This window comes from Triticum urartu, chromosome 2, assembly GCF_003073215.2.
Source record: "Triticum urartu cultivar G1812 chromosome 2, Tu2.1, whole genome shotgun sequence".
Lineage (NCBI taxonomy): Eukaryota > Viridiplantae > Streptophyta > Magnoliopsida > Poales > Poaceae > Triticum > Triticum urartu.
The window spans coordinates 139,289,705-139,304,301 of record NC_053023.1 but is presented as its reverse complement, the minus strand read 5'-3'; positions in this window follow the sequence as shown (position 1 = coordinate 139,304,301).

Sequence of the window (14,597 nt, the reverse complement as noted above, 5' to 3'; positions counted from 1 at the left end):
ATGGAGGTAATACCCTACGTCCTGCTTGGTTGATCTTGATGAATATGAGCATTACAGGAGTTGATCTACCACGAGATCATAATGGCTGAACCCTAGAGGTCTAGCTTGTATGGCTATGATAATATCTTTTCTCCTCCGGACTAAGTCCTCCAGTTTATATAGACACCGGGAGGATCTAGGGTTACACAAGGTCGGTTACAAAGAAAGGAATCTACATATTTAGTCGCCAAGCTTGCCTTCCACGCCAAGGAAAGTCCCATCCGGACACGGGTGTAGTCTTCGGTCTTCGCATCTTCACAGCCCATCAGTCCGGCCCATAACTAACAGGTCGGACACCCGAGGACCCCTTAGTCCAAGACTCCCTCAGTAGCCCCTGAACCTGGCTTCAATGACAAGGTATCCGGCGCGTAGGCCTATCTTCATCATTGCAAGGCGAGTTCCTCTTTCGAATTCCAAAATAGTCTTCGGACGTATCGACGTGTCCGGACCTGTAACACACACCACACACAGCCGCAGAGAGAATATAGTTTTACACGAGTCCAATCCGCTGACAACTTTTCGTAACATGACATCCATTCTGTCCGATCATAATTTCGAACCGTTTTTCGTCTACCGCTCCACGTTTCGAGACGCGGTTGCCATTGGCACGTCTTGTCAAAGCAGAGATCGTGTCCCCTTATTACGGGATTCTCATCAATACGGGCGTGGGTAACCCAACCGTGCCATTTATACAGCCCTTGGGAATAGGCGAGTTTTAAGGCAAGTAGGAAGGCGTTTGACATTCTTGACCTTTATAAGGGGATAAGGATTCGCCCTCACTAACCCCTGCCTTCTCCTTCCTTTGTCCATCCATTCCTGAGCTCCAGCACCCAAGCCCTAGCTTCCCCCGCCGAAGAAAGCACTCCAACCATGGCCGGATCCGGAGCTGGTGGCAAGTGGATGGCTTCGTCTGTTAAGAAGAAAGACATCAAGGAGATCCGAGAGGCTGGATACCTGGCCAAGGATATCGCTCACCGTCTCCCGGCCGAGGGACAGATCGTCCCTACCCCAGAGCCCCATGAGAGGGTTGTGTTTCTCACACATTTCGTCTGCGGGCTGGGATTCCCTCTCCACCCATTTGTCCGCGGACTGATGTTTCACTACGGGCTGGACTTTCATGATCTAGCCCCCAAATTTATCCTCAACATCTCAGCATTTATAGTCGTTTGCGAGGCCTTTCTTCGTATCCCACCTCACTTCGGCCTATGGCTGAAGACCTTCAATGTAAAGCCGAAGGTGGTGAGAGGCCAACAAGCAGAGTGCGGAGGTGCCATGGTGGGCAAGATCCCCAACGTCACATGGCCCGAAGGCTCCTTTGTGGAGACGGTGAAGGGGTGGCAGTCGGGGTGGTTCTACATCACCGAGCCACGCGACACCAACTGGGCGGCGGCCCCCAAATTTCGATCCGGAGGTCCGCTGCGGCTCATCTCCTGGCAAGAGAAGGCCCTAACCCGGGGTTCTTCGAGCGAGCTAACTGGGCTCCAGACGTGCGTCTAGAACATGATAACCAAGAGAATAAAACTTGTCAACGTGATTTAGGTTATGCTCATTCGCCGGATCCTTCCGTGCCAATGCTGGACTTGCTATTTGTGGGAGTTCGATCCGGCCAAGCACTAGACGCCGCTAGAGCTCTTCGGCACGATGCACGAAGACATCTGGAAAGTGCTCTTCAAGGCCGGCGAGACACCACCGCCTACGACCGAGGATCGCGGGCTTAGCTTAAAACACCAAGCTAATTCGGTAAGTTCTTTCATGTTTTCAAGGTATGGCCTTTACCGACATATTCTGAGAAGGAGTCTAAGCCTTCCTATCAATTTTTTCAGGCCTGGATCGACATAGCGGGGCAGATTAACTGTCCGGCTCCACTGCCCGAAGACCAAGAGACCCCGCTTCTAACGAAGATGCTGTTTACGGCGCCTTATGACGTGCCGGAGAAGAAGGCCAAGAAAACGGCCAAGGGGGCCCGGAGTAGCCTTCGCCGAAACGGCGCTTCGGATGTGACGTCTGAAGACGGGACTCGCTCTTCGGCCGCCGAAGATGACGACGAGGAGGAGGAAGAAAGCGACTCCCCCCTAGAGTGGGAAGGAAGAAAAGGGGGGCCTCCCCAAATTTGGAGGCGCAGGCGCCCAAGAGGGGGAAGGGCTCCCTTGCGTCTGACTTCGCGTGGGATGTCGATAGCAGTCCGGAGCGGATGCCCCGGACCAAGCCTCGGGCCACCTCGTAAGTACCAAAAACCTTATGGACGCCCAAATGCCCGGCCTTTCCATTTTGTAATATTAATATGTTTAAATTATGCCATCACAGTCCAGCTCGCGACAGCTCCCTGCGATCCTCGACAGAGGGTTCGCTAGATTCAAAGGAGATGGCCAGCGTGTCACCGCCGCCCGCTGACTCCCCTAAGGCCAAGGACGACGTGGAGGTGTTGTCCCAAAGGACGTTCCCGGGCCAGGGAGAGGCTCAGGAGGCACCAGAAGGCGATGCCTCCATCACCGGACACCAGCGGGAGCCGATCCCCAGGGAGATTGGTGGCGAGGAGGGCCGTGTTCGGTCCGGCCCTCAGCCGGACTCAATTCCGGAGACTGATGCGGCTCCCGAATCTGACACGCAACCTCCTTCGAAAGAAGGGGAATGCATATTCCGCCGGTGACCCCTGTCCAACTGATACGTCTCCGTCGTATCTACTTTTCCAAACACTTTTGCCCTTTTTTTGGACTCTAACTTGCATGGTTTGAATGGAACTAACCTGGACTGATGCTGTTTTCAGCAGAATTGCCATGGTGTTATTTTTGTGCAGATATAAAAGTCCTCGGAATGACCTAAAAATCAACGGAGAATTATTTAGGAATATATAATGAATATTGGAAGGAAGATCCACGTCAGGGGGTGCCCCACCTGTCCACGAGGGTGGGGGCGCGCCCCCTGCCTCGTGGGCCCCCTGACGCTCCACCTGGACTCCATATATTCACTTTCGGAGAGAAAAAACCAGAGAAGAAGGATTCATCACGTTTTATGATACAGAGCCGCCGCTAAGCCCTAAACTCTCTCGTGAGGGCTGATCTCGAGTCCGTTCGAGGCTCTGGAGAGGGGAACCCGTCGCCATCGTCATTATCAACCATCCTCCATCACCAATTTCATGATGCTCACCGCCGTGCGTGAGTAATTCCATCGTAGGCTTGCTGGACGATGATGGGTTGGATGAGATTTATCATGTAATCGAGTTAGTTTTGTTAGGGTTTGATCCCTAGTATCCACTATGTTCTGAGATTGATGTTGCTATGACTTTGCTATGCTTAATGCTTGTCACTAGGGCCCGAGTGCCATGATTTCAGATATGAACCTATTATGTTTTCATCAATATATGAGAGTTCTTGATCCTATCTTGCAAGTCTATAGTCACCTATTATGTGTTATGATCCGTTAACCCCGAAGTGACAATAATCGGGATACTTACCGGTGATGACCATAGTTTGAGGAGTTCATTTATTCACTATGTGTTAATGCTTTGTTCCGGTACTCTATTAAAAGGAGGCCTTAATATCCCTTAGTTTCCAATAGGATCTCGCTGCCACGGGAGGGTAGGACAAAAGATGCCATGCAAGTTCTTTTCCATAAGCACGTATGACTATATTCGGAATACATGCCTACATTACATTGATGAACTGGAGCTAGTTCTGTGTCACCCTAGGTTATGACTGTTACATGATGAACCGCATCCGGCATAATTCTCCATCACCGATCCATTGCCTACAAGATTTCCATACATTGTTCTTCGCTTATTTACTTTTCCGTTGCTAATGTTATCATCACTATAAAACACCAAAAATATTACTTTTGCTACCGTTACCACTACTATCATATTACTTTGCTATTAAACACTTTGCTGCAAATATTAAGTTTCCAGGTGTGGTTGAATTAACAACTCAACTTCTAATACTTGAGAATATTCTTTGGTTCCCCTTGTGTCGAATCAATAAATTTGGGTTAAATACTCTTCCCTCGAAAACTGTTGCGATCCCCTATACTTGTGGGTTATCAAGACTATTTTCTGGCGCCGTTGCCGGGGAGCATAGCTCTATTCTTTGAGTGACTTGGTATTTATATCTGCTTATCATTATGAAGAACTTGAAAGACGCTAAAACAAAGATTTATCCCTCAACTACGAGGGGAGGTAAGGAACTGCCATCTAGCTCTGCACTTGATTCACCTTCCATTTTGAGTAAGCTTGCGACACCTATACCTGCTTCTGCTATTAATTCTGATATGTCGCATGTTATTGATGATGCCACTTCTGCTATGCATGATACTTATGGTGAAACTACTTCTATGCTTGATACTACTATGCCACTTGGTGAATTTCTTGATGAACAACTTGCTAGGGCTAGAGAGAATGAAATTATTGAAACTGATAATATTGATGAAAGTGATGATGAAGACTCTCCCCCTAGATATGAATTACATGTTGTGCCTGAGGTCTATGTTATGGATGAAGAAACTGCTAGAAATTTTCTTGCTTGCAATGATAGGAGTGATCTTAAGGAATTATTAGATAAGCTGAAACAAAAAAAAACTCTGAATGCTAGAATGAAATATGATCCTGCTTATGCTACTTCACCTATCTTTGTTATTGATAAGGATTATGAATTCTCTGTCGACCCTGAGATAATTACTTTAGTTGAATCTGATCCTTTCTATGGCTATGAATCTGAAACTGTTGTGGCACATCTTACTATATTAAATGATATAGCCACCCTGTTCACTAATGATGAGAAAACTCGCTACTATTATATCCTTAAGATATTTCCGTTCTCATTAAAGGATGATGCTAAGATATGGTTTAATTCTCTTGATCTTGGTTGTGTGCGTAGTCCCCAGGATATGATTTATTACTTCTCTGCTAAATATTTCCCTGCTCATAAGAAACGAGCTACTTTAAGGGAAATATATAATTTTGTGCAAATTGAAGAAGAGAGTCTCCCACAAGCTTGGGGGAGGCTTCTCCAATTACTTAATGCTTTGCCTGATCATCCTCTTAAGAAAAATGGAATACTTGATATCTTTTATAATGTACTAACCGATGCTTCCAGAGACCACCTGGATAGTTGTACTGGTTGTGTTTTCAGGGAAAGAACACCCGATGAAGCTGAAATTCTATTGAATAATATGTTGACTAATGAAAATAATTGGACACTTCCTGATCCAATTCCTGAACCAACGCCTAAGCCAACTCCAAAGAAAATGGGTATTCTATTTCTCAGTCCTTAAGATATGCAAGAGGCAAAGAAATCTATGAAGGAAAAAGGTATAAAAGCTGAAGATGTTAAGAATTTACCTCCTATTGAAGAAATACATGGTCTTAATTTACCGTCTGTTGAAGAAATACATGGTTCTAATCCATCACCTATCGAAGAAACTCATGGTCTTGATAACCCGACACAGGTAGTAAAGGTAAATTCTCTCTATAGATATGATAAAGCTGAAATCCCTCTTACTAAGTTTATTAGTCCATGCTTAGATGAGTTTGATAACTTTATGATTAAACAAGAAAACTTCAATGCATATTTTGGTAGAGAATTAAATGCAATGCTTACATGATTGAACACTTGAGTGATTATATGGCTAATGTTAAAGGTGAACTAAAACTTATTATTAAACATGCTTCTATGGTTACCACTCAAGTAGAACAAGTACTTAAATCTCAGAATGATTTGCTCAATGAATTGAATAGTAGGAACAATGATAATGTTGTTAGAGTTATGACTAGAGGTGGTAAAATGACTCAGGAACCTTTGTATCCTGAAGGCCATCCTAAGAGAATTAAGCAGGATTCTGAGAGAAATAATATTGACGCACCTAGTCCTTCTAAGAGGAAGAAAAATAAAAATGATAGGACTTTGCATGCTTCTAGTGAATCTGTTGTTGACACACCTGAGAATCCCAATGATATTTCTATTTCTAATGCAGAAACACAATATGGTAATGAACATGAACCTAGTAATAATGTTAATAATGATGTTCATGTTGATGCTCAACCTAGTAATGACAATGATGTAGATATTGAACCTACTGTTGATCTTGATAACCCACAATCAAAGAATCAACGTTATGATAAGAGAGACTTTGTTGCTAGGTAGCACGGTAAAGGAAGAGAACCATGGGTTCAGAAACCCATGCCATTTCCTCCTAAACCATCTAAGAAAAAGGATGATGAGGATTTTGAACGCTTTGCTGAAATGATTAGACCTATCTTCTTGCGTATGCGTTTGACTGATATGCTTAAAATGAATCCTTATGCTAAGTACATGAAAGATATTGTTACTAATAAAAAAAGGATACCGGAAGCTGAATTTTCCACCATGCTTGCTAATTACACTTTTAAGGGTGGAATACCTAAGAAGCTAGGAGATCCAGGAGTACCCACTATACCATGCTCCATTAAAAAAAATTATGTTAGAACTGCCTTATGTGATCTTGGATCCGGTATTAGTGTTATGCCTCTCTCTTTATATCGTAGACTTGATTTGAATAAGTTGACACCTATTGAAATATCTTTGCAAATGGCTAAAAAATCAGCTGTTATACCTGTCGGTATTTGTGAGGATGTGCATGTTGTGGTGGCGAACGTTACTATTTTAACGAACTTTGTTATTCTTGATATTCCCGAGGACGATAGTATGTCTATTATTCTTGGAAGACCCTTTTTGAATACTGCGGGGGCTGTTATTGATTGCCCCAAAGGCAATGTCACTTTTCATGTTAATGGTAATGGGCATACGGTACACTTTCCGAGGAAGCAACCTCAAGTCCACAGTATCAATTCTATTGAAAAAATTCCATCGATTATTTTTGGAGGTTTTGAATTTCCTCTTCCTACCGTCAAGAAGAAATATGATATTCTTATTATTGGGGATGTGCATATCCCCGTTGAGATAACCTAGTGTTATTCGAAAATTCTCCGGTTCTATGTAATTCAGAATGAGTTTGTTAACAAGACCTCATCAACCTTGTTAGTGGATTCCTTTTGATGATCATGAGATGGATGAATTTAGAAAACACAACTTTCTATACCCTCTTTTTACTTTCTATTATTTATATTAAATAAAGCAAAAATAGTATATTATGTCTATTTTCTGAATTATCCATGCAATAAAAAATACCCCGAAAATAGAAGTTCTCCAAATGCCCTGAAATTGAAATATGATTTTTTTCTAGATTATTTGAGAATATCTGGCACTAAAAACACAGCAGGGGGAGCAAGCACCTGGCCACGAGGGTGGAGGGCGCGCCCTACCCCCTGGGCGCCCCCTGCCTCGTGGTCTCACGGTGGCTCCCCTCCACTTATTCCAGCTACCACACACTCCTTCCTCCCACAAACACCACCAACCAGCTCAAACCCGAGCCCAAGCTCATCTTGCTTCCATTTTCGATCTCTTTGCTCAAAGCACCTCTCACAAAACTGCCTTGGGAGATTGTTCCTTGGTATGTGACTCCTCCAATGGTCCAATTAATTTTTTTTCTAGTGCTTTATTCATTGCATATTTTTGCTGCTTAGGTGACCCTGTTCTTGAGCTTGCATGTCAAATATATATGGTCAAAAGTAGTTTTGATGCATGATATTGCCTCTAGGCACTTGTAGGAGTAGCTGCTATCAATATTGTTGAGTTTGGTTCACTTTTATTTTGAAGTTACTAAAATTTCAGAAATTTTTCAGAGTAGGAAATATGTTCAGGAAAATGTACCAAGGTGGCCCTTCAAGGAAGAAAGGACCCAGGCTCGCAATGCACGATGCCGACGAAGAACCACCGAGGGAAGCTCAAGTGCGGGCTTGTGAATGGCCTTCATAGGACTTTATGGATCGAGCAGGAATCAAGGAAGAATTTAACGCATATGTGCGTAATGCTGATCTTGAGAGCTTCGAGGCAGACAAATGCCGCCAGTACCATCCTTTGTGAGGAGGTTTGAATTTTTGTCATCACGCAATTCTCAAACTGTCATGTTTGATCTCTATGAAAATTATTATACTATGGACTTAGAGGATTTTAACACTTCTTGCAAACTTGCACAATGGGGTAGTCCTAATGAACCTCGCAAATCTGAATTTAGAGAATTGAGTTGCCTCCTGTTTATTTGGATTATGAGGCCATGGTTCGTCATCAGTTTGTTGAGAGGAATGATCAGTTCCTCCAGTACCGACTAATCGTTGATAGACGACACACCTATCACATCGCTCTCCCTGCTCCTGCTTTCTTTGACTTTCAGGCAAAAGGGAGATATGTTATAACCAGGGAGGAGCAAACGAGTACAAGGGACGACGGATACGGCCCGTCTCCAAGCGGCAGCTCATGAGGCAATAGCTGCTGCATCTCAGTATGACCCCAGCTACAACTTTGGATATCCGCCAGGCCAGCCGTGGCCATAGACCAACTTAGGCCAAAAGCCTAACCTTGGGGGAGTACGTATCTCTCACCGACATTACATTCATGTTCACACACTCATGCCAGTTGTCGGTGCTCATACTTTTCATTGTATCATCCATGGTAGATTATTTTCCTTTCTATGCTTTCTTCTTGTGTGTTTAGTAAACCTTAATAAAAAAATTTGTTGTAGCCTTTAATTAGTTTACTTCCCATGCTGGTAGTAGTAATTAAAAAGAAAACCCAAAAAGATTCCTCATTCTTCTTTTGCTTGTTGGGAGCTTTCCAATGTAAATAGTTTTATTTCTTTTCTTTGGGGATCGAGAGGAGAAGACCATTATTAAAATGTTAAAGTGGCTCTTATATGCATTATTGTTGATCTAACAAAAGAGCCCATATTACCTTGTCTTCTCTCTTGAATTGAATGCTTGCAGATTCTAGCTTAGTCCAATGCACGTGCACTATTATTATTATCCACACTATTCGGCCGTGCAAGTGAAAGGCAATAATGATGTTTATATGATGAACTTATTGAGATGAGAAAAGCTGGTATGAACTCGACCTCTCTTGTTTTTGTAAATATGATTAGTTCATCATTCCTGATTCAGCCTATTATGAATAAACATGTTTGCAATGACAATTAGAGATTATAGTAGCTTATGCCATGCTTAATTAGCTAGGAGCTTATAATGGTTTACCTTGTGTGCCAACACGCTATTAAAATGGTTGTGATGTGGTATGATAGGGTGGTATCCTATTTTGAATGATTCGAGTGGCTTGACTTGGCACATGTTCACGCATGTAGTTGAAACAAAATCAACATAACCTCTATGATATTTATGTTCATGGTGCATTATATCCTACTCATGCTTGCATCCGGTGTTGATTAATTTTAATGCATGTTCATGACTGTTGTCGCTCTCTAGCTGGTCGGTTCCCAGTCTTTTGCTAGCCCTCACCTGTACTAAGCGAGAATACTGCTTGTGCATCCAATTCCATAAACCCCAAAGTTATTCCATATGAGTCCACCATACCTACCTATATACGGTATCTACCTGCCGTTCCAAGTAAATTTGTATGTGCCAAACTCTAAAACTACAAATAAATATCCTGGTTTGTATGCTCGAATATCTCATGTATCAACTAGGGCTGTCCGTATCTTCCATGTTAGGCGGGTTATTCTCAAGAGGAGTGAACTCCGCTCCTCACTCACGAGAAAATGGCTAGTCACTGGGATGCCCGGTCCCATGCTTTATGCAAATCAAATCAAAATAATCGCAAACAAAACTCCCCCGGGACTCTTGTTAGTTGGAGGCACTCGTTGTTCGAGCAAGCCATGGATTGATGCTTGTTGGTGGAGGGGGAGTATAAACTTTACCATTCTATTTGGAAACCGCCTATAATGTGTGTAGCATGGAAGATATCACCATCTCTTGGTTGTTATGTTGACAATGAAAGTATACCACTCAAAATATTATTCATATATATTTCAAACCCGAGCTCTGGCACCTCTACAAATCCCTGCTTCCCTCTATGAAGGGCCTATCTATTTACTTTTATGTTGATTCATCATCCTCTTATTAAAAAGCACCAGTTGGAGAGCACCGCGGTCATTTGCATCCATTACTGTTAGTTTACATTGAGTATGACTTGACTGGATCTCTTTTACCATGAATTATAATGTCTAGTCAGTCCTTGATCTTTAAAGGTGCTCTGCATTTATGTTTTGCGGTTTCAGAAAGGGCTAGCAAGATACCATCTTGTTATATCATATCATGATTGTTTTGAGAAAGTGTTGTCATTCGAGATTTATTATTATTGCTCGCTAGTTGATTATGCCATTGATATGAGTAAACATGAGACCTAAATGTCATTGTGAATATGGTTAGTTCATAATCTTTGCTGAAACCATAAATGCTGGCTTTACATATTTACAACAACAAGAGCAAACAGAGTTTGTAAAAGTTTTTCTTTATCACTTTCAGTTTATCAACTGAATTGCTTGAGGACAAGCAAAGGTCTAAGCTTGGGGGAGTTCATATGTCTCCGTCGTATCTACTTTTCCAAAAACTTTTGCCCTTGTTTTGGACTCTAACTTGCATGGTTTGAATGGAACTAACCCGGACTGATGCTGTTTTCAGCAAAATTGCCATGGTGTTATTTTTGTGCAGAAATAAAAGTTCTCGGAATGACCTGAAAATCAACAGAGAATTATTTTGGAATATATAATGAATATTGGAAGTAAGATCCACATCAGGGGGTGCCCCACCTGTCCAAGAGGGTGGGGCGCGCCTGCCCCCCCCCGGGCGCGCCCCCCTGCCTCGTGGGCCCCCTGACGCTCCACCGACCTCAACCTGGACTCCATATATTCACTTTAGGAGAGAAAAACCAGAGAAGAAGGATTCATCGTGTTTTACGATACAGAGCCGCCGCTAAGCCCTAAACTCTCTCGTGAGGGCTGATCCGGAGTCCGTCCGGGGCTCCGGAGAGGGGAATCTGTTGCCATCATCATCATCAACCATCCTCCATCACCAATTTCATGATGCTCACCACCGTGCGTGAGTAATTCCATCGTAGGCTTCCTGGACGGTGATGGGTTGGATGAGATTTATCATGTAATTGAGTTAGTTTTGTTAGGATTTGATCCCTAGTATCCACAATGTTCTGAGATTGATGTTGCTATGACTTTGCTATGCTTAATGCTTATCACTAGGGCCCGAGTGCCATGATTTCAGATCTGAACCTATTATGTTTTCATCAATATATGAGAGTTCTTGATCATAACTTGCAAGTCTATAGTCACCTATTATGTGTTATGATCCATTAACCCCGAAGTGACTGTAAGTGCATCTAGTGCCACCCCTAGTTGGTTTTGGAGTATTGACGACAAACCTGGTTGAGGGACTAATGTGTTTGTGAGAATTGCAGGATAACACAGGTAGAAGTCCCTCATTGATTCGGTTTTCCTACCAGAGATGACCCCTAAAAATGTATGAAGACATTGAAGTCAAAGGTGGTATGTGAAGACATTCACATTGAAGTCTATGACAAGAGAAGCCATTGCGTGAAGATTATGGAGCGCGAAGACTTAGTTGTTTCGTCGTTCTTCTTCTTCTTCTTTGTTGAGTCATAGGAACCACTGTATTGTTAAGTGGGGTCCAAGTGAACCAGTCAGAATGACTGAAGTGATGCTTAACCGAAATCCTATGTCTTCGAGCGAAGACAATGAGAACAAATCTTATCCAGAGCTGGATAAGTCAGCTTTGCTTGTAGCCCAAGTAAAGTTGTCGTGTGTGTTTGAAATCTGACCGTTGGAACACGTGTCAGTTCCTTAGTGACCCAGGGTCATTTCGGACAAATCAGGTCGGGTTGCCTAGTGGCTATAAATAGCCCACCCCCTACAACCATAAACGGTTGGCTGCTCAGAGTTAGTGTACGGCTTTTGTCGTTTGAGAGCAACCCACATCGAAGTCTTTGAGAGAGAATTCCTTGCGAGGACAAAGCCCTAAACACCCAGAGCCACAGAGTGTTAGGCATCACTTAAGTCTTCCTGTCTGTGTAATCTGAAGACTTATTACACTTGAGGACTGTGAATCCTCTAGCCGGTTAGGCGTCGCGTTCTGAGCATCCAAGATTCATTGTGGATCGCCGGTGAACGAAGTCTGTGAAGGTTTGGAAGTCTACCTTGAAGACTTACTAGAGTGATTGGGCGAGGACTGGGTGTCCTTAGCTCAAGGGGAATAAGGTGAAGACACGGTCTTCTGAGTTGAATCTCAGCCTCCCTAACCAGACGTACAGTTGTCACAGCAACTAGAACTGGTCCAACAAATCATTGTCTTCAACGAGCCAATGGTTCCATCCTTCCCATCTCTTTATGTGCTGATTGGTCCTTGTGAAGTCATTGCCTGTTTGCATCAGTTATTTGTCTTCACTGTGTGACTGCTTGTTCTGATTGGCTTCATACTATCTTCCATCCTGATCTATACTGCCTAGCTGCTATTTGTCTTTATGGTTTCATTTCATTGAATACTTGACTATGGCTAGCTTAGTGTAGTCTACCTTCCGATGCATGGTAATAGGTTTATTTCTATCATTTGTCTTCGAAACTTCCATGTTTTGAAGACTTTCATAAAAATCGCCTATTCACCCCCCTCTAGGTGATCACTAGCACCTTCAATTGGTATCAGAGCAAGGTACTCTCTTGTTCTGTGTGATTCGGTTTAACCACCTGGAGTTTTAGCTATGTCGACTGTAGGGATAATCAAAGTCTCTGCTGCGTGCCCAGTCTTCGATGGAACTGAATATCCCTACTGGAAGAATAAGATGCGCATGCATCTTGAAGCCATTGATGTCGACCTCTGGTATGTCGTCAAGAATGGCGTCCCCAAGGCTGGTGAAGGTGTCACCGCTGCTGATGTCAAGAAGTTCGTTCAACTGGACTCCACTGCAAAGAACATCATCTGTGGTCATCTGACCAAAGGGCAGTATGGCCATGTGAGTGCTCTGGAAACATCTAAGCTAGTCTGGGACTAGCTCTCCAAGGTCAACGAAGGCGTCTCAACCCAGAGAGATCAAAGAATCAGTGTCCTTCACAACCTCTTCAACCGCTTCAAGAGAAACGGCAATGAGAATGTTCAGCTCACGTTTGGTCGACTCATTGACATCACAAATGAGCTTCAAGCCCTCGGCGCTACTGAGATCACCAAGCATGAAGTCGTCAAGACACTCCTGAGATCACTTGACAGCTCGTTTGACACCCTAGCCCTGATGATTCAAGAACGCCCTGACTTCAAGACACTCGATCTGTCTGACATACTTGAAAGGCTCAACACACATGAGTTTCAGCTTTCTGAGAAAAGAGACATCTACGGTCCCAACTATGGGCGAACTCGTGCCTTGAAGGCAAAAGTTGTTTCCTCATCTAAAGAAGAATCTGAGTGCAGTTCGGATGATCCTGAAGACATTGGAAAGGAGCTTGCTATGCTTGTGTAGAAGTTTCAGAAATTCACCAAGAATAAAGGCTTCAGAAAGTGCTCACGATCCAGCTCAAGGAATGATGAAGCTTCTGCTCATGACTACAAGAAGAGAACATGTCACAAGTGCAAGAAACTTGGTCACTACATCTCTGAGTGTCTGCAGTGGGACAATGAGAACAACAACAAGAAGAAGAGCAAGGAATATGATTCTGATGACAAGAAAAAGAAGAAATACTCAAAGTCTTCTTCCAAGTCTTCCTCAAAGTCTTCATCACACAAGAAGAGATCATCTGGCAAGGCTCGTGTGTTTGTTGGCAAGGAAATGGATTCAAAGGAGGAGTCCGCTTCTGAGGAGGCGGAGGTGGAGTCCGAGGAGGAGTCCGATTTTGGCGTTGCAAGTCTGGCTACAACATACATTGCCAAGTCCATCTTCAACACTGAAGGCACTGACTTCATCACCGACGCCGATGCAAATGACAAGGACAACTCCTCTCCCACCTACTGCTTCATGGCACGCGGTGCCAAGGTGAACACACGCACTACTCACTATCAAACATCCAGTGAAGATGACTCTGATTGTGGTACCAAACCTAGCTACAAAACACTTGCTAAAATTGCAACTGAACAACAGAAAGCTATGGAACATATTCAAAAACTGTTAGACAAAAGTGATGATCTGTTAGACGCTGAAATGACTCGATCTCATTCCTTAATTGAAGACATAAAAAATCTTCATGTTAAGTATGAGGAACTTGAAAGTCGTCATGAAACGCTCTCAACAACTCATGAAAAGCTTTCCTATGATTATCTTCAAAGGAAGCAAGATCTTGAGAAATTGAGAGCGACTCATGAAGATCTTCAAAAGGAAAACAAGTCACTTCGCGCCAAACAGATCAGTTCCGCTCAGGAAGGATTTGAACCACCATGTCTTAAATGCATTGAGCGTGAAAATGCTACTTCTGTTGCTGGATGTTCTACTGTTGCTACTATTGCAATATCTTCAACTGTTGATGTGGTAACTAACCCCTCTGCTGAGGATACCACTGCTATTGCTAATGAAAATGCTAGGTTGAAGATATTGCTTGAAACAGGGATGTACAAAAGTCTCAAAGGGCATCAGACACTATGTGATGTCCTCAAAAGGCAGATCCTGAACCGAAACCCTAGTAAA